Source organism: Hakea prostrata, unplaced genomic scaffold (genome assembly GCF_041222555.1).
Source record: "Hakea prostrata isolate BN-2017 unplaced genomic scaffold, UWA_Hpros_2 contig_262, whole genome shotgun sequence".
In the NCBI taxonomy this organism is placed as follows: Eukaryota; Viridiplantae; Streptophyta; class Magnoliopsida; order Proteales; family Proteaceae; genus Hakea; species Hakea prostrata.
The window spans coordinates 1-19,710 of NW_028291381.1; positions in this window are offsets into that span (position 1 = coordinate 1).

The following is a 19,710-nucleotide window of genomic DNA, read 5'->3' on the forward strand; positions in this document are numbered from 1 at the left end:
ATATATGCACAACATTGTCTTGCCAGCGGATCTCGATCTCGACCATAGGCAATAGGTCGCTGCATTAAAGGCGCCAACATTCAAATTGCTTTATTTTTACCAACAAATGGAAGCCAACTACTAGTCTCAATCTGATCCGTGTCAATGCGAGTAGACTGGGGTGGGTTGAGGAGAGTGGATCATCTATCGGAGAGCATAGAGTGTCTCTTAATGGCTTTATAACCACAAATACATAGGCCCTATAAGTAAAAAATAATAATTTTTTTTAAAAAAAGTGGAACCCATCCTTAGTACTCTGTGACCCCCTCTATAGTTGTGGGTGAAAACCTTGGAAAAACACTCAGCACCACCCCCTCCCCATGGGGGAGGGCAGTCCGAACTCCCAGGTTGAACCTCGCGAATAGGGCCTAATACGATGTTATTTTTTATATTTTGTTAAGCCGAAGAGTTTATATATGGGGGGATATTACTAATATAGGTGCCGCCCGTATGGGTGCGAACTCAAGATCTCCCCGTGAGAGGGTAAACTTTTAGCTGCTCTATTAATCCACCATGACACTTATATTATTTTACACCAAGTCAAAAGTGTGAGTCAAGACAGGGCTTGTAAAAATCTGAACAAAGCCTAGGCATATTTCACCCCAAAATATATTGCTTATGAATGTTGTTCAGTTACTCAACTCATGATGTAATTCATATGATTGTAGGGTCGGTATGAGTCGTATGAACTGGAGAACTTGTCAAAGCCTTATAATTCAACAACCCCGATTCTTCAACATCTGTGTTTTTGGGGTCTCAGCCATCCGGAAGTTGAGGGGAGATTTTTTTCTCTCTTTCTTTAATTACCTCCATTAATCTTGTGAACTACAAAATACATGATTCAGGTGGTTACTTGAAATCTAATAATTTATTTAATATATTTTCTATTTTCATCATGGAACAAATTTTTACACGTGAAGGTTTGCTAGTGAGAACTAGGAAGGTATTGCATTAAAAAAGTATAATATTATTTCTTGTTCCTTGTTTACATTTTTAAAAATTATTAACAAATTGGGTTTTAGGGACAATTTAGAAATAAAAGTTTTTAGGTGTGAATCCCTTTAGTGGACCATAAATTAATGTTTATTTTCCTAGTATAATATATTCGTGTAAGTCTCAGCTAGACTAACACCATTAGTTGCCATTAAATATATTTAAGAGTATTTTATAATTGTGTTATAATTACAGATGCTTTTCTTACAACATTCTCATGCATGATACAAAGAGGCACAACACCCTTACTATTAGCTGACTTTTAAGGTTAAGAGTCTTGAGATCACCTAACAATGTATTTAATAACTTGAGGGTATTTTGGTTCTTGTGCAATTTAAATATATTTAATAGCGGTATTAATCGGATTTGGACTCATACGTAATATATTATATTAAAAGGATCCAACATTAGTTTATAATCCATTAAGGAGCTCATATGTAAAAACTCTAAAAATAACCTATGACTTTAATCTTTTTCCTTTGAAATATTTTCTAGTTAGAATGAGCATCTCATCCTTTCACATAGCCTAGGTCACTTTCTAAGCATTTTTGTTCATAAAGATAAAAGGTTTGTACCAAAAAAAAAGAAAAAAAAAAAAAAGTTAATTGGTATTTCATATCATTAAGATCCCATAAAATATTGATAGCAATAGAGATAAGATCTAACTAATATATATGGAAAAAATTATGCATAAAAAACCTCATGTGTTTGCAATCAATTATATTAATTATTTATAAAAAAATCAATTATAAATGCCTCCTTACTACTTGAATAGAGTTGTCTATTTATAATTTTCAATTCTTAACAATATGGAGTATTTGTAATTGATATTTTTCTAGGAATAGTCGATGTAGTTGATTGCAAATACATGCCGTCTGTTGTGATTGCCCTCTCTCTCTCTCTCAATATATATATTTCATATATTGTACTCCTCTTTGGTGGCAAATCTTTTATTTGACCATTCTATCCTTGTTTTTATTCAAATGAAATATTTTTTATATTAGTCTTTTTATCATTTTTTTTGTTCTATGAATTCTTGGTACCCTTTATATTTTTCTTTTATTTAAATTTATAAAACCAAATCAAGAAAGAGAATATCCCTACTTATTTCACACATCACAAATCATCATTTACACCTATGATTCACACCCCAAAAAAAGAAAGATAATTAAAACCCAAAATTTCTCTCTATATTATTATATTATATTTTATATATAAAAAAAATAGAAAAGGTTAAAAATCCTTTAGAATGTGCTTATTCCTATAAATTTACTATCCTTATTACCAAAAAAAGAAAAATTTTATCTTTCATTTTCTTGTAAATACTATTTTTCTCTATTTACATCTTTGTATTTTCCAATTTTTAAAACTTTGTTGCTAGAAATTTTGGTATCTCTTTTTTTTTTTATTTCCATCCAAAACAATCCTAGAATATCTTTTTAGGTACAAGGGGGCTTTATTAAGGTTTGGGTGATTGGGATATTAATATGCCTCAGCAGAGAGTCAATCCACGACCTCTTCACTAAGAGGTGTTGGTTTCACCACTAGAATCTCTCTTTAATGTGTGGAAAAAGATAATCCCTGACTCTCTCTCTCTCTCTCTCTCTTCCTCTCTCTCTTTTTTAATTAACTTTACCCACTTAAAATTCCATTCCACGATTTTCTCCCCATTTATTTAACCTAAATCAATTATTTCTTCCATTAAAATAGTTAATTGACACTTACAATAAATAGCTAGATGTTACCATCTTCATATATCCTCTTGTGCTCATAGTATTCCAGATCGTCCAAAATCGTTCGCCCCTTAGATCTCCTTGTGATGACCTCAAAAGCAAGCGTCGGATGTGGCCCGACCGTTGAGGTCGGGGTTCACCTCCGAAGGCTAAGTCGATTGATGAACTTAATCACAAACGGCTCCGGTAGATGCCTGAGAGCTAAGGAATGAAAAACTGGGAAAGTGATCTAGATCATAAGCATATGAGAGTTTACTTCTACCAGTGTGTATATGGATTTGAGTCCTCCTCACCTTGTAGGTAAGTAAGGTTTATATAGAGTGTACCTTCGAATCTTCTTCGTTGGTCCACTTGAGCCTTCTTCGGGTAGTCGTTGGATTCTACGGTTAGATCCGTTGGGCGTGACTTCGCTAGTTTGAACTAGTAGATGACTCCTGAGATAACCTCAAGGTTATTCGATAGTTATCCCTTTAATAATGATAAGTGACGGCCGCCAAGTTGTGTTTGCCGTTATTAGGGTAATTAACTTAATCCATTACGGGATTAAGGCGTGCTTGTTGCGGATTGGTTTTCTTCCTCAACAAGCTATCTTACAAACCCGACTCGCTCGGAGGCGAGTCGATTCCCTCCATCTCGACTGGGTTCGAGGGTCAACCGAGTACGAACTAGGTTCGATCATATTTCCTCCGTATCACGAGCCCCCCAGACCAAGCGTTCGGTCGATCCCAAGGGCTTGGTTTTTAACTGGGTTCTTTGTCGGGCAATAGTCTCTGCGTATCCCACTAAATGTCATATCACATTTAATGTGGTGGTCACTTTTCCTCGGCGTTGTGAGGGCAATGCCACGTGTCTCTTTGCGATCGATCTATTGTGGCTCACATAACTCAAGCGATGGTTTCCGAACGCCTGTTTTGGATTCGTGAGTTCAAACTTTCAAAACGTCTTCAAATCTCGACCGTTGATGCTGAATCAATCTCGATCGTTCAGGTCCTCGAACACTCGTGCGGGTGCTTAAAAGTGGTTCGTTGTCTTCGTAGGTTTCATTCTTCTTCTCCGGATTTGAAACTTCATCAAATGCCCGCGCTTTCTCGCTCTCAAGCTTTTGCTTCACTTAATCAATAAGTTCTTGATCCTTTTCAAAGTTAAAAACTCCTTTGTCTCCAGTTTTTTTTTTTTGTACCCCTTCACCGAAGCTAGTAATGGAGGATAATAGGGTTTCTTCTTCCACGGTGCCCAGCGTTAGTAATAGTAGTGATAATGAAGCTTTTGTTTCCCTTCCTTCTGACGATCGGATAGTGATAATAAAACCCTAAACGCCCTACGGCGTGAATTTCGCAATTTCCCTTAAAAGTTTAGAAAGGAAGGCGGAAACTCCTTCTGCCTTTCTTGAGGCAGGCCATCCAAGACTCCTAGGGTGGGTGTCGAGTCTTCTCGGCGATGAGGGTTAGATTCAAGAATATCTTTCCAGACATCATTCTGCCCCTCTCGATAAGCTTGAGGTTGAATGAACCCATCAAATTGCTGAAGGGAACGATGTTCGATACACTTGCAAATGCAGTCCTTCCGAAGGTATTGTGAAAGATGTTGGGTTCTTGCGACTGCCATCTTCTTGAAACGTTAGATTATCCATGGCTTGAAGCTCGGAGGCTCTCGGCGCACCGGTAGCAAGATTTTTCTCTTTTTGGCTTCGTGTTCGGCAGCAGCGGATCCTTTTTTCAAAGAGTTGACGACCCGGTCATTCTCCTCTTTTGACTCTTGGGCTGCTTTCTTCGCCGATCCACCTCGGGTTGGCCTTCGCCAAATTCTCTTCACGTGTGCAGCAAGGAGCCGCTGGCCAACTCGGCTCAAGGCCTCCATATGTTGGTAGAAGCTCAACACGGCATTCCTAGGAAAGCAAGAAAATTATCGGAAATCCCGGGAGAGATTACAAGCGAGTACCAAAAAACTCAAGAAAATAATACCTCGTGGAAAGGCGACCGAGAACGTCGTGCGAGGTTTCAGAGCCCTCCCGATCGGCGAGCATAAGGCCCAGAGAGCTCCACTCAACAGCCTTCTCATGGTCTGCGTGACCGGTCAGTCACCGTCATGACCATTGAGGATGGGAATCTCCTCGGGAATCTTTATTCTTTTGGATTTCTTGGCTGAAGCATCGACCGGTCATGCTTCCTTTTGGTTCCGAACGGGAGAGAGGACTTGACCTCTTCCACCATTGGTTTTTCCCTCTCCCGGAGCCTCAACCAGTGGCTTCAGGTTTCTTATACCATAGAAATGGGGGAGGCATAGAGGCCCTGCTTTCTTGCAATCAATGCTCGAGGAGACCGTTGCTTTCTGCAGTCTAGCGGCCTTAGGAGCCTTCACTCTAAGGTTGTCGGATTAATCCTTGGAGGCCTTACAAAGAAGGACAAGAAGATCAGAAGAATTGAAATAAGTTTACGATTACATTCCTGAAAGCGAAATGTGGCAGTTGAAAGCCTCACTGACCGGTGCCAGTGTTGAAGAATGGGGTTGCTGTTTCATCTCATATCCATGTATCTCTTTGCTACCTTGGAATTGGCCTAGTATTCCTAATAGTAGCTCTGTCTTCCTTGGATAGTTGGGGACCCGATTAACCTCGAGTAGGAGTGTCCCGGTTTCCTGAGTCGTAAGTTAAAGATCTCATTGAGAAGCTTGTGAGAAGAAATAACGCTTGTGCCATCCCTTGTGATTGCAGGCGCGGTTCCGCTAGCAAGAATGCTGCCAAAGCTAGTCAAGCTCAACTTTGTTGCACATAGAAAAACAACGTCCCCGGAGGATGGGAAAGAAAAGAACATGAAAATGTACAAAAAGGGAAGAGAAAATGGGGAGGCAAGGAAAAAAAAATCAACCCTAAAGGCCGGCTATGGGCGCGGCTGCCCCGAAGAAGCATGCCCGGGGAATATAGCCCGGGCGTTAAACAAAGCGAAAAAAAAAGACGGCACCAAGGAAACAAACCCGCTAAACCAAGCAACAATAAATAGAAAAAATCCCCCTAGAAGGGGGGGCTAACCTCGTACGAAGAAGAAACCGGAAAAACGACACGGGAGCTAAAGGCGAAGCACCTCCAAGAGCGAAAGCAACAAGCACCGCGGCAAAAGGGGACAGCGAAAAGGGACCAGACCACCCCTGAACATGCGACGTTCGCTAGGCCTCGAGGGGGTGGCGGCCCGGACTGTGGTCCGGACTCGGGAAAAGCTCAAAAGAACCTACCACTATACCTGCTCTTTCCTGTTGGCTAACTACCAAGAATCCCACCATATGGCAGTTAAGGTTTTACAGTCACTATAGATTGCTCAAGAAGGTTGAGGCAAAGGCCTCGTCACAAGTTGCCCATACCGCACTAAGTTACGAAAAAATTTTAGAAGAAACCCCTACACTTCCATTACTAAAAAGTCTAGTTGTGGTTTTTAACAAGAAAAAAAAAACTTTGGGCACGAAAGTAAAAATTGCAAAGGAGGTCGGTAGACTTGTTGATCAACAAGCCCAATGCCTCAAGGTGTGGGAAGATCATTAGAGCCACGAAAAGACGATGAGGTTTCAAGATTCGGACAAAGATAATGAAACCTGAAGACAACGAACCGCTTTTCATGCACACTCCACACGACGATAAAGGACGCGTACGATCAAATTGGATTCAACATCAACGATCCAGATTTGGAGCGGTTCGAAAGTTTGAACTCACGAATTAAAAACAAGCGTTGAAACCGTTGTTTCGATTTCGTGAGCAATAGCGATTCCCGGTCGCGGAAGGACACGTGGCGTCACCCCCACAAAAAGTGAAAATATTCATGATGCTCAAGGAAAAAGCAATGTGGACCCATTAAATGTGATCCGACATTTTATTGGGTGGGGATTATGAAAAACTATTGTTCGACGAATACGAGTTCAAAACCAAGCCCTCGGGGGTCATCCAAATACTTGGCACAGGAGGCTAAGTATGGGAAAATATAACCAGGGACTGGTTTGGCCTTGGTTCGATCCTCAACCCCGATCGGGGCGGAAAGGAGTCGACTCTCTTCCAACGAGCCGGGTCAAGAGATAGCTTGCTGATGAAGAAAACTTACTTAGTCACAAGACACCCTAATCATTACGATCTGAATGGACTAATCTCGTGAGAGATTAGGTAACGACGTGGCGAGTGACACAGCTTATCGATATTATATGAATAACTACATACAACATTAGTATTATCAAAGGAGTCATCTACTAGTCCAACCTAATTGGGGTCTATCCTCAATGGATCTGTCCTTAAGATGGAAGTGACTATCGAAGAGGCTCAAACTACATCAATGAAAGGAGTTAGAAAGTACACTCTATATAAGACATCACCTACTCACAAGGACAAAAAGAAACATACAATCAAGATAGTAAAACATATTGTTATTAAAAACATTATCAAACAGGAGCACAGCCGTTTATGTTTTTATTATATATATATATATATATATATATATATATATATATATATATATATCTGTTCAGATCTTCATTATTCTATAGCATTTGTTTTATCATGTATTAAATACATAAACTTGATACTCTTGTTACTTCAATTATTTGTTTCATTATTATATTTCTATTTCTCAACAGTTGATAGCTTAATTTAGAAGATGGACTAACACACTAACACTAGAATAGGTCAAATGATGATTTGGTTTTACTAGAACATAAAGTGTAAGTCTCGTTATACTTTTTATTATTGGTCTATTATTTTCAACTTAGGCTTTATTTTAGGACCAAAGAAGCATGAAGTTGGATTATTTTTCATGTAGTAGTTGTAGGATTATTAAGAATGTCACATTTTATCGCATGCCCAAAGATAAAAGCTTTCAAAGTAGCTTCCAAATGAGAAGCTTGTTTGGACTTGAAACTTAGGGTTTCTGGTGGTCAGGTGGGGCAACACAGGTAGGCTATGTGTCGTGGTTTGAATTTGAGAGGGTTGCTATGGTCTGTATACAGCTATTGTGGATCCCAATGAATGAGGGCCTCCAAAAACAAAAATAGAATTTAAATGGGAAAGAAGTGCGAGTGGGGATCGATCTTCCTTACCGAACAGTGAAGGAAGGCGGCCGAATATATGTAGATAGATCCACAGTCAGCAAAAGGAATTAGGTATTCAATTCTTAGTGCCTTGAAACTTTCTTGGACTTGAACCACCCCACTTGATGTCCACCAAGGAGGACCTCCATGCAAGAAGTAATGACACTCAAGTTTGCAGTGCAAAGTTTTAATTCCATGTGATGCAGCCTTGCTTAAATATGTTGAGGAATTTGCACGAACGCTTGAAAGATTATTGTAATCACGAACTTTGTCAGAGCTGAAACGTACTAGAAGTACTTTCTTTATGGTATTTAGACACCCTGATTTGTGCAATACGGGTACCAAATGTGTCTTCACCATTAGTCAGTCCAAACCTTTAAGGATTCACCCAGAAAGGTTACTTCAGGTGTAATTAGGTTGTTTTCACTACTTAACAGAAAGACAACAAGGGGAGAGAGGAGGAAAATTCATTGTAAAAAATGAGCTCGAAAATAGTTTTATATAGAGCTCCAAAAGCTGTGGGTGAAAGGGTAAGGTCATTGTCCTTTGTGAGGGTACCTCTTCAGCTCAACTCCCTACAGGAAGATACCTATTCAGCTGACCTTCTTAAGGGAAGTGCCTCTTTAATGACATCTCCACACTTCCACCCAATAGTGGGCTTTCCGGATTAGGGCTCATGACAAAATGGACTTTCTGGATCAAGGCCTATGACCCAAGACCCACGTCCCAAGTCCCAAGTCATATAGAAATATTAATATCAATTAGTATATAGCTATATAGCCGTGGTTGGGTCACGCAAGGGTTCAGGCTTGGTTCCACGTCACACATGGGTTCGCATTGTCTTGTGTGAGTGCGATCCTTAACCCCAAAGATATATTACATAGGTCCTTACTAGATGTAAACGAGATAACCATCTCCTTTCTACCTGATGTGGGACTAAAGTTTCCATTATAGAAATCATAAGATAAAACAACATAAATAAAATATATATTTTAAATTAAAATAATTTACATAAGTTTTAAACATTTTTCAACAGAATATGGCTGTAGCTTCAAGGATCTCTAGGGCTAGACTTGAATTCCAGGCCCAAAACTAGAGTTGGGGTTAGGGTATATGGGTGGTTTTTTCCTCAATTGGTTCCTAACAATTGTGCTTTGACTCCCTAGTTGGTGTTTGATTTGTTGATGGGATATTGATGGTTAGAGCTGGAAGGATATTTAGGGTATGAAAGATACTTAGGGAATTGATATAAAACTTTAAAGGAGCTTATATTTTGTTTTTAGAACAGCCTCTTCAAGTGTCAATGACTTTGGATTGGTGGATTGGGAGATATTGGGTTTCTTGATTTTGGAGGAAAATAGGATGACAATAACAAGGATGGGTAGATCTAGGGTTTGGTTTGGTCCATTAGGGCTGAGATTAGGATCAGAGGTCACTAGGGTTGAGGGGATGATGTTCTTAAAGTTTGGATAGATCTAACAGGTAGATTGGTATATTTCTGACCTTGAATTTTTGGATCTCTAGAAGAGTTCCAAAATTCAAGAAAGTTAAATGATGTGAAAGAAAAGGGGGGGGGGATGATAGGTGTAGGCTATGGGATGGATTCTAATGGTTAGTTTGGGCTGGAGATATGCTTTAATGCCTAGGGTTTAAGGAAAACAAAAACAGAAAGAAAGGGGAATTTAGGGTTGGGGCATTTTGAAGTTTAGAAGAAGAATCAAGGATGGGGATGATTCAACTTAGAAATTGCACATGTGAGAGAGAAAGAGGTGGGGGGGGGGGATGCTTTGTCCTTGAACCTCACTGTCAGTAATAAACAATATTGCAAATTCCAATTCATCGAATCATGGCTCAGTTGAGCAATTTATATTTATAGCCACATCGGCTGACATGTTTTCAAACTCAAATTAGGACTCAAAATCCTCACTCTAAAATAGACTCCTACGCTAAAAGGAAACACCTAATCCAATCCTTAACCTATTTAGTAATATAAACTGATTAGGAAATTGAAAATAAAGGAGAGAGATTTAGAATTGGATTCAAATTAAACCAACAAATGTAGGAATCCCATTTTCCTATTTCTACCCATATTTTAGGTCCATCAAATTGGCCAATTACAAAATAAACCCATGGTATCAGAGGCCAAATATGTATATGACCCAGTCCTAAACCATTCTTAGAAAGAAGCCAAATTTGTGTGATTCTGCATTACTATGAGCTGAAATTTTGTTCTTCCCTCGTGGGGTTTTATATAGTTTCTAATCTGCCTTGCAAGTCATAATTCAAATAGGAATTAGACTCCTAAAAGAGATAGAGCTTAAAAACATATTAGACCAAGGACTCCTTCTTGACCTCTTTTTTTTTTGGTTAGACCTTCTAGACTTACAACTTGGACTTTTAAACTGAAATAAAACATAGGAAAAGACTATTCTGCCTTTATAACTTAAATTGGGCAGAATTTACATAATTAAATGAACTAATTATACTATTCTTTGTACTTAAGACTCGACACTCAACAATGGTACAGAGGCCCAAGACCCATATCTATCAACTTTTGTTTTTTAAAGGAAAATACTCTAATTTGGTCCCAGATCCACATCAGTTGATTGCATGTCTCGTCTAATACTTCAGATTTTAATTATACTGTTTATTTTATAAGCCAAAATATGCAAGTACTTTTTGGCACCTAAGCATCAACAACTTGATTGATGGAAAAGCAATTGTAATTGCTTGAAGTCTAGACATTTATTTTTTTGTTGGTAGGTAGTGTTATAGTAAGGTGCAGGCAAGACTCAACCTTAAGCCTTCGCAACAACATGCTGCACTCTTTTCCTGCTGGACCTTCTAGCGCATTCATTTTTGATAATTCAACAGGAAACTGACTCCGGAGCATTGCTTATTTATCCTAGATTGTTCTCTGATACCTGGGACATTGGTTGGCACATTGTAAAATCCATGAGGATTTAAATGAGAAATTGCTTTGAGCAATGTCTAATGTAACACTCAAGATTGTTACAGGTACTCAATCATCAACTTTGCATGTATAGATTGATGAACAGTAGCTAACTGATGTCTGAGAAATTTTCATGTAGCCTTGTCCCAACTTAATGGGGGCTGGCTACATGGATCTAAACAAAACAAAGTAGGGAAAACTGCGCTGCAAGCATAAAAAATGTCTGAAGAGATGGGGGTAAGAGTGGTGGGAAATGAGATGAGCAATGAAACTTTAAAATGAGCAGTTAAAAATGAAAATGGTGATAAGAGGGATGAGGCTCAGCCTGCCAGAGCGGAATATCTCAGCTAAATGGAGTTGCTAATAGATCTTTGTACTCCAAAAAATCTCTCTCCGTGGTCATACTAAGCAAAAGCCTAGATTTTGCATGTCATGACCTAGCTCCGGTCATTTTAGGTCTGACCCTGTTCTTTTGACTCCTTTAGCAACCAGAATCATATCGCTCCTCTTCGTTGGAGCATTAAGCAAAATTGTCCCACCTCGGCTGACTTTCTTGAAGTTTGTCATTGATCAAGGCAACTTCCAAGTCATCTCCAACACACTGATTTCTTACTTTATCCACATCTATCTTAACATCCTCATCTCAACTATAGAGAGCTTTTAAATATGACGTCTCTTAACTACCCAACATTCTACTCCATACATAATAGTTGTTGTTATGTCAATCCAATAGAAGTTTTCTTCAAGCTTTAAGTCCTTCACAACACGCTGTATGTACCTCTTCTCTACATCCAACCTTCTTTGTTTTTTGTGAAATATCCTCCATTATGTCACCTTCCTTGTTTACTAAAGGCCCCAACAAGCTGAAATAATCACTTCGCTGCACCTTTGATTCCCCAATTGAGACATAGTGTTCATCATAGTATGACTACATTACAATTCATATACCCCACCTTTGTTCTATTAATTTTAAAGCCTCTTAATTCCAATTTTGATTTTTAAATCTCCAGCTTAGCTTTTGTTGTAATGTGAGTGTTTACAGTTATTTGGGTTTACTAGTAATTTTATCATGCTATAAGGGCCTACTTGTAATTTCCTTCTCTTATTATAATTGGACATTGCTTTGAAGACACAAGTCATTAGTTTCCCCGTTCTCTCTCTCTCTTTCTCTCGCTCTACAGCTTTTAACCCTGCTGTGGTCTCATCCACCAAGATGACAGTAGAACCTGGTACAACATCTGGAAATGGTTGCTAATACCTTGTATGCTGAGGAGCAAAAGTAGGACCAAGCAATGAGAGCAAATTTGGTAATGAGGTGGGGGTTTTCAGTGAAATGAGACTCTGGTTTCTGTTTATGGGACGTGTTGATTGTATCTTAGAACAGGGCTTGACTGGAAAAGTAGTGAAATGGGAAACATCAGCATCAAAAACTGTTGGATTCTATTAGGAGTCTAATAAGAGTTTGTATAGGAGTTAAATTAGAGTTTGCATTCATGTAAACTTCTATTCCTTGTAATAGTCTACTTTCCACTTTATTATAAATAAAGGGCTTGAGATCATGGATCAATAAGCCATTCTACTACAATCATTTCTTTCTACATGGCATCAGAGCCTAAGTTCGATTGAAGAATTTTTTCCTTCTGCAAAACCCATCGCAGATTTTTTGCAGATTTTCTCTTTCTTCTGCTACCGTAAAACCCATTGCAGTTGCAGAATTTTCAGCAACCATCGCAGGAATTTTCTGCAACTGTAATACCATCGTAGAGCTCTTTCTTCTGCAACAATTGCAGAACTTTTTCTACAACCATCGCAGGATTTTTCTGAACTCCCGGAAAATTTCTCTTTTTTCTGCAACTATCGCAGATATTCAAATTCAGAAATTTTCTGCACCTATCGATTCTTCAGTTTTGGACAGAAATCTGCCACTGCAAGAACAAGAAAAAGGGGGGAAAGAAGAAGAGAAAAGGAACCTTGCTTATAACCGCTGCATCTCTTATCGAGTCAGAAGCCATCGAAATTCCCTGAATTTTTTTTCACCCATTGTTTTTTTCTGGCATACCATCACCGCTGCATCTGCACCCATTGCAAACCCTCGCAACCCACAGTTCTGTTTTTTTCGGTTCTTCAGTTCCACTGCACCCGTCGCAAACCCTCGCAACCCATCTCCTTTTTTTTTCTCTGTTCTTCAGTACCCACTACACTACAGTGGGTTCGATTAGGGAAGACCAGGAAGAAAAGGAAAGAAGAAGAGAAGAAAGAGAAGAAACACCATCGCTACTGCTACTTGCTTCGTCTCTCCAGCTTTTGGGACTTCAAGAAGAAGAAGAGAAAACGAATCAGACTGAACCAGGTAAACAATAAATCTTGGTCGAACCATATTTTGGTTCTCTCCAACTTTAGACCATATTTTGGTTCTCTCTGAATTTAGACCAAACCAGACTATTGCATATTTGGCCAAACCATATTGTTATTTTGTTTCTTATAATCTGCTATTCTGGGAGAGAGAGAGAGAAAAAAAAAAAAAAAAAAAAAAAAAGAAAAGAAGAAGAAGAAGAAGAAAGAAAGAAAGAAAGAAAAAGAGGGGGGGGGGACATCCTGAACCATTCAACCCAGTGAAATAAACCATTGAACCAATGAACCCATCGATCCAACCCAAACTGAACCTTTAAGTCCTATGATTTCTATTTTTTCCCTTATCCTTCTGTAACTTGAAATAACACATTATCCCCTCAAATTCTATTTTTTTCCTTCCAGAGAGTCATTTTGTAAATTCGAATATCTCTTGGGGGCTTTATGGCGAATTTGAATATTTATAGGGAGTTAATTGTGAATTATCATATTTCCATGGTAATGATTTTTTTCTTACCCTGATTTTTATCCATACCTTTTCATGATACTTTCATCTTACCATTACAATTTCTTCCTTTCCTTTGTTATTGTTTTCCCACGTGTAAAGCTACACGTGAGGGGGAGATTGAAGATGTCTACAATTCAATGCCTTTCATGTAGACTTCCTTATGTAGAATTTGATCTTTGTTACCTTTGAAAGTTTGTCCCTTACCTTCGCAATCTTCTACTCCTTTGAAAGTTTGTCCTTTACCTTCGCAATCTTCTACTTTGGAGATCTAACATTGCTATAGAGCTATCTTTTTGACTATGCAGAACTTGATCTCTGTTAACCCTGGAGATTTGCCCCTTAACTTGACATCTTCCCTTCGGAGATCTAACCTTGCAAAAGACTTGTCATTTGACCTTTGCAGAACTTGATCTTTATTACCTTTGGAGATTGTCACTTATCTTGACAAATTTTCCCCTACCTTTGGAGATTGTCCCTTGGCAAACTTTCCCTTTAAAGATCTAACATTGCTACAAATCAAAACTTTCACTTTGGCTGTTTTACCCTAACTATTGTTATCCCAAAAATATATTTTCCCTCAGATTTGTGCAGAAATTTAGTCTTCTCAACATTTGAAGATTCTACTTTTTTACTTGGGCGTTCTTCCTTAGAGACATAAAGTTGCAGTAAAGATGAGGACAAATCAAATGGAAGTCTATAAGGCAGACGTAATCTATAAGTTTGAAGATCAAATTGCAGATATTTACCTGGACAGATGTTTTATACTTTTTGGTCAAGTTGGACATGTGTGATATCCATGCCTCAACTTGAGGGGGAGTGTTGGATTCTATTAGGAGTCTAATAAGAGTTTGTATAGGAGTTAAATTAGAGTTTGCATTCATGTAAACTTCTATTCCTTGTAATAGTCTACTTTCCACTTTATTATAAATAAAGGGCTTGAGATCATGGATCAATAAGCCATTCTACTACAATCATTTCTTTCTACAAAAACAGTGGAAACATTTTCTGGGAATTTAGTTTGAATAGCCAGGTCTAAGCACAAAAAAAGATATTTGTACAATTGTACCTAACCTGAATATGCATACTCATGCACTTTTTGTTATTGACTGCATATCATTATACCTGAAACAGGTGGATAGATTTGTGTCTTCTAAATTTGATCTTATTTATTATACTTCGAGTGTATATCCTGGTTTCTGGAATTGCAAGTTACGACAAAATGAAAGGAGAAAAAATTTAATCCTATTTTTGGCACCAAAGCTGGATTCACAGGGTTCATGTGATGAACTGTGTATTCACTCACAATATGACTTTTCTTCACTTCTGTTTTTTCCTTTTCTGCTCATTTTTCAAGTGCTCATAGTTCTAGGCTTTTAGCTATAGAGTTGTAAATGGAAAAGGGAGCCAAAAGCTATGAAACCTAGTACTCTTGGTGTCGCCTTGGGTAAAACTGAGGGCCAATCAAACAGGACCTCCCAAGAACCAAGTTAATTTGTGTAGTATTAAGATATGGGGTTTCTTAAAAGATGAATTTGTGGAACTGAGGTTTCTAGTTGTCTTATAAGGTTTATGGTTTTGATTGAGTTTAGGGGCAAGGGGAATGTTAGTTTGATAAACAATTGAGAGAATTCTAACGGTGGGAAGTATGTTTTTTGAAAATACGGGTTTTGGGTGACATTGTGGTTTAGGTGGTTGGATGGGGCTGTATCGGGGCTTGAGTGAAGGTGTATGGGGTCGTATTATAATTAAAATATGGAAGGAAGTTGATGGTTAGTTGGGCTGTAACAGGGATCAAGTGAAGGGCTGTATGGTGGCTGCTTCAAAATTAGGATTATGGTTGGATGGGCCGTAATGGGAGATTGATTTTATCAGGGTTTTGGAGAAATTGATCTTCAAGAAAAACTTTGTATTATTTCCTTTTGAAAGGGGTCGTTAATGATTGAAAGATGAAGAAGGAACCATGAGTACTAGGAAAGTGATGATCAGGCTACTGTACAGGTTAGTGATTACTTATGCAAGGTATTGCAACCAACTTTTGGGGGAGGTGCCAGATGTATCGAACTTGGTGACACACCTGCTTGGGAGCCTTATGAGTGTGATACCTTAAAGGAACATGAGGATACAGGTGCGTGACTTGGCAACAGAAGGGTGAACAGTTTGGTTAGAATCCTAGAGCAGTTGGCTAATTTGGGTCGTTTCTATCGCCTTGCTGGCTAAGTTGTAGCAGTCAACTCTTGCATTATATAGGTATTGCTGATTTGCTGTAAAAGCTAAATGGCTATTGCTAGATTCACAAAACTGTAGAACATTTTGATGTGTGGCATACCAAATTTGACTTGTATGCCACTGAAGCATGTTGTTGCCCTGTTGATCTATTATCAAAAAGGATCTTTCTAAAGACTGCAGTTACTACTTGTTTTTGTGTTGCTATAACTTGTTTGCAATATCTGTGTCCAGTTGTCTAACCTTTTTGTCTTGTGATTCACTCAAGATGCTACACTGAACTCTTTATGTTTTGTTAATCCTGTGTTCTTTTCTTCTGTTATTTACTTGAGGTCCTTTTATCTCCTTTTGTGTGATTCCATCCATGATTTTTGTGAAGATTTCTATGGCGGCTTTTCTACGTAGTGGAATTCTCATATCTGTCTTTTTCATTGTTAGGTTTCTAAACTTGATGTTCTTACTTTCTTTTTCATAGGATAATGCATCACAATTGTTTTTTTTGTCAATGAGGATCCCTGTATTATCCTTTTTATTGTCAGTCCTTGACGATATTGGTGTCAACAGGAACAGGTAGGGTTCAGCCGTTCAGGGTATGTCTATGATTTTGTGAACCTATATATTATTATATTTTGTGGCATGGGACTGAGGGTGCTACCTTGGTGACTGTATCCTGCGAAGAAAATGAAATAGAGAGAACTTTATTCTTTATTTTCTACTACGTTGGTGGTACATAATGACAGATGCTCAATATGTTCGAATAGAAATTAATCCAAATTTAGAAATATAGAAATCAATCCTACCATAGTGGTCGATCCTACTCAAATCTCCCTGTTTGGTAAGTTCCCAATCCTAGTATATAGATTGTGACCAGATACATCGAAGACACCGATTTGGTATGCCACATTACATAGACATCTCTTTAATATCTCTAATACTCCTAACTGGTATTTAAGTTGTACACTTGTACCTGATCTGCTGATCATAGTTTTAACAACTTTTACTTTTTTTGGGGTTTTTTTTTCTTCCTTCAAAGGGATTAGCATCAGTCACCCCTTGCCCACATATTTCACACTCAGGAGGACTCAGAAAAGGTCACTCCCTAAATATTGCCCATATCAGGATGATCTTGATTGGCTACCTGTTTTGGTTTATTGATTGGGCTGGCTTTGGTGCAACTGTAAGGTTACTCCAATGTGACCAAGTGGTCGTGTCTTTTATTCAGTAAACAGCCTCTCTGTGAATGCTGGGTTATGGCTGTTTACATTATGACCCTTCCCAAACTCCACAGTGGTGGGAGCCTTGTACATTGCATACACAATTTTTTTATAGGTAGATCTTGACTTGTGTGATTTCATGAGAAAAGTGGTACAAAAAAATTTAATTATTGTATAAGTTGGATCTCCATTTAGCTTAATTGTTTTAATAATAAATTGCTTAGTCTTAAGTATATTCGGATTTAAAGAGGTAGTGGATGCTTAGCAAGCATCATGGTTCCCTAAGTTGAATTTGGAGTTATACTGGTTTTCTGTATTCAAGTATAGTTCGAGACACTACCTGCCATTGATTGTGAATACGTTATTTGGAACTCACAGTGCATTTTTTGGGAGCAGGTCCCTAGGTATTGAGTTTAACACATTAATGGGTTTCTAAGCACCTAAAAAACCAAGGTAATTTCAGTACTACGGCGATAAGGAACGGAATCAAATTTAAAGAAATCCAGTAAATTATCAACAATTTGGTTGGCAGAAAACCCTGGTCCAATGATCTGTCTAACAATGGGAATGGTTCAGCAAAGTTTGACGGCAACCCCACAGTTTGATGCTCAGATATAGAGAAGTTACTAGTTCTAGATAAGATTAATAGAAAACAATGCCCATAAGACAGAAACAGAGTGTAGAAAGGATAAGTAGAAATAGACTAGAACAGGATTCAAATCAATAACTGGAACACCTAACACTTGTACATGGCTGAACATTGGATAGAATATTGCCTAGAACCTGCTGGACCATTTACTCCAAAGCTTGCTTGAACGAACAATTGGTCAGTCTAACGATGATGAACAAAATTTATAACTAGGAAGACAGAATTAATTACTGAAAACAAACAGGAATAACTCTTGAACCAGAAGTGATGCTTAGATCTGTTAAACTGTTGGTCTGTCACTCCTCATGATGAACAAAATTTACTACTAGAAAGACCGAATTGTTTACTGACTACAAACGAGGATAATTCTCAAACCAGAGGTCTGGCAGACCCTTAGTTCTGTTTGGAGGAGACACCATTCCAATAGTAGCAGGGGCATAGTAATTAAACATAGAAGGGGTTGGGCGGTTGGGCCTCTAAAGCCTAGCATCCTGGTCCAACCAGTCAAGTGATTCTGCATCGCTAGGACAAGTAGAAGGGGCAGCACAGTAAACATGGCACAGTCCGTCTCTCTCGTGGCCTACACCAATCATCTTCCTTCTGGAAAATATTACTAAGCAGGTGACAAACTTGGTTAACACACTAATGGAAATAAAACTATATGGAAATGCAAAGCAAGCAAAACAAAAGAAAAAGAATAATTAGGATTAAGGGGAAATATAACATGACCATGAACTGATGTAGAGGTGCCATTTGCGAGAATGACAAGTGAAGTGCCATTGGAAGAAAAAGAATCAAATAATGATGACTCACCAGCTGTAACCTGAGTCAATAACCTAGGGTGTAGTGTTGTTGGTGCAATTCAAGTGAACCTGCATGGGCTAAAGTTGCAGTTGAATTGGAAGCCCCATTGGAAGGTAGATGTTGCAAAATGCTGTAATTGGCACATTAATTGATGAACATCTTCGTGGAGATTGGAGGATGAATCACTTGAAGACAGACTAGGTTTATTAGCAATGGTAGGCCAAATGTTGAGCGCATCCTAGCTTCCTACACTTGGCCTAACAAATCTTTATTGTATGATTAGGCTTGCCACTATAAGAGTGTTCTGCATGAGCATGGTAAGAAATTTCGCTCTCGAGGGCAATCTCATGCTTTAGAAAAAGCAAGATCTCGCTCGAGTGAGATCTGGGAATTTTTTGATGGGTCAACTCGAGTGAACTCGAGGGCCCATCTTGGAGGGTTTTAAGGCTTAGGTTGGGCTCAAACTTGGTATTTAGCCTATATTAGGCCTTCTGAACACATTGGTGGCCTTAGATTTGTGAGAAAACAACCCTAAGTATGAGTTCTAATTTGACGTTAAGTTTGAAACTGAAATGCTGTAGGAATGAACATGCAAGGTTATAAAAAATGAAATATAGAACCTTTAAGACGTATAAATGAAAAGCAAGTGATGAGGTATATCAAATAACTTAAATACCAACAGAATTTGAGTACAATAGAGTATCACATTCTCAACTCTCGAGAGCACAATAATACAAGCATTGTAAGTTTAATATAAGTCATAAATTTATAACAAAAGATGGTGAGATTAAAATCAATCAAGCCCCAGCTCCAGCACTAGGTCCACCAACACCACATCTACAACCACGATCACGTCCTCTACCGGCGGTCAATTTGGTAAAAAATCAGGCAAAAAAATGGTGTTTAGGTTGATTTCAGCAAGTTGGGAGGCAAGAGACAACGAGAGGGCAGGTCAAGATCTTGACCTATCTTGCTTGAGAGTTGGGATTTAAGGCAACTGGGTGGACTGTGATCTTGGTCGAGTTGTGGGATATTGGAGGTCTCGCATGAGATCTCATCTCGAGACTTCACAAAAGCGAGATCTCGTGATATCTCATACCATGCACATGAGAATGATCATGTTATAGGCCCACCAGAACCAGGAACAAGAGAGATATTGCTTGACTAGTGATCGATAAATGAAAGACTAG